Below are 2374 nucleotides of genomic sequence, written 5' to 3' on the forward strand. Positions count from 1 at the left end.
TGTTCTTTGGCTAGACCATGTCCAAGACTTCTATTTTTTTATTATTATTTTAATAGCTTTTAGAAGAGCCAGCATTTAAAACCAGCTACACCAAATTAAATGTGTCATCTGGAATAAAACTGTAACCAACTCCCCTGTAAGCCCTACACAAACTTTGTGCCACAGAAGCTTTTTGCTTGACTCGCTGCTCATTTGAATTTCATGAACACGAATGTAAGAGATGTGTGTTCCTGGGGATGAAAAACCACAGACAGAGATGAGATATTGTTCTGATGCATGGCAAATATCATCAGCCTAAGTGGAAAAGGGGCTTAGTGTGGATCCTGTCCATAAGGCAAGCAAATTCCCTGCAGCTCACGGAAGATGTTGCAATGTGAAAGGACTGCATTGTCTATCCAGGGCTTATTTCTCTAGGAATAGAAAAGGAAACTCTTAATAGCTGCTGAAGTCCTCCACAACTTCAAATCTCACATTTACAGCCCTCACCCATATGACTGCTGACAACTGGCAGTGGCGAATGAGCAGAAATTGCATTTTACCCACCCTGGGTCATTGTGGTTCTGCCTCCTTGAAGCCTCTGGGCAGGGAGCAGATGATGCTGCACACCAACCTCACCCCGAGCTCCCGCAGCGATCAGGCTCTCGTCTTGTGCTCTGGCTGTCTTTAAAAAAAATTCTATTTACAAGTAGAAATGTTAAGAATAGTAACACATCTAAGTGCCTTTAGGAACCTCAATTCCCGTCTTCAGCCACGACTTAATCTTTCAGACCAGAAATGCTGAAGTGCCTTAGGATGTGGATATGCAATGACAGGGATACAGAAACCACTATCATCCCACTGAAATCGAACAGAGGTAGTGACCAAGACCAAGTACATTTTGGAAATCCACTGCATGTCCCAAAAAACCTGACATTTACCTTAATATGATCCTGTGGCCTTTGGGAGCCCACATCACTAAAACACCATGGAGAAAATCAAGTTACTTGTTACCTTGGGAAATTCTCTGACACCTGAACCTTAATAACCAGCCTCATGCCTCTCAGGAGCACCAATTTGACACCAAAGCGTCAGTTTAGTATTATTACTGCCAATTCCAAAATATTCATCAAAACATAGCAATGCGAAAGGCTTTCTCCTCTTACTGTGTGCCATTTATCGACTTATCACCCAGCCTGGCTAATGTCTGAAATTGAGACAATAAAATCAAACAGGGGTGTGTGACCCAAACCCCTGAAGTGTGTCAAAACAGATTTTACTTTGTCATTGAAACACTTGATTTTTGTGAGAAGCAGAAACAGGATTTAGGGATAGAATCACATGATGTTGAACTGCACTAATTCTCCTTGACAACTTAGCTAAGTACATCACGGTCTTGCCAGAAGCTGGTACAATTCAACCATTCCTCTCTGCCCCTTCCAAAGCGGAGCTAAATCAGGAAAACCTTGACATGTTTGCACCTTATTTGCTGCTGCTTAACCTGAAATGTATCTGGAGCAAAACTACCCATAAAGCATCCAGGAGAAGCTGCTTTTCTTTGGGAAAATGGCTTGTTAGAAATGTCTTTGCATTCCTCCTCCTGCTGTTTGAGGAAGGACCAGAGATGGGCATGGCGACCATGTGTGGCACCATGGTGGAAACTGGTCCGATCTCCTGTGTCCATTTCCCAGCAGCTGGCAAGTCCGGGAGTTCAGCATTTCCTCTTCACTTGTCAAAGAGGCCACGTACACACCTGGCCTCCTTCTGCCACAGCGCTTAATATTCACACTCACAGCCCTGACACGGTGATAGAGCTCAGCAATTCAGGCTCCAGTGTTTCTTCGATCCTTTGCAATAAGCAGAACAACTATGTTGGGCTTAATGCTATTTCCAAGCGCCTGAGCTGCCTGTCACTGAATTATTGATCTGAAGAATTCAAGCTGGCCACACATCATTTGCCCATTGAAAAAGTCTGCCATGCCATTGATACTCACTGTATGCAATCCCGGCTGCCAGAGGCATCGGCCGTGATGGAGCGAACACTCCTGCCCAGTACCCAGCTGCCGTACAAAGCAGAGCCAACCCAAAACCAAAGCCAGCAGCAACACCACAGGAAGGCCTGGGTTAACATGCACCGCGGGCCCTCCCCTCACTGTAAGCTTTCTTGTTTGACAAGACTAGATGGAACATTTAATGACGCCTGAAAGCCATCCACGTTCGTATTACTTGTCCACACATCATATAAATACCTGGTACCAAACACCAGCACATAGACCACAGCGCTGAACTTCTCAAACTGCCATGTATCTATCTGTGGAAAAATGATTCGGATTAAAAAAATTGAACTGTATCCTTTGTCAGTCCCCCCCAGCAGTCAGTTAGCAGTGGACTGTCTGCA

Source organism: Streptopelia decaocto (genome assembly GCF_964273445.1).
Source record: "Streptopelia decaocto genome assembly, chromosome: 12".
NCBI lineage: Eukaryota > Metazoa > Chordata > Aves > Columbiformes > Columbidae > Streptopelia > Streptopelia decaocto.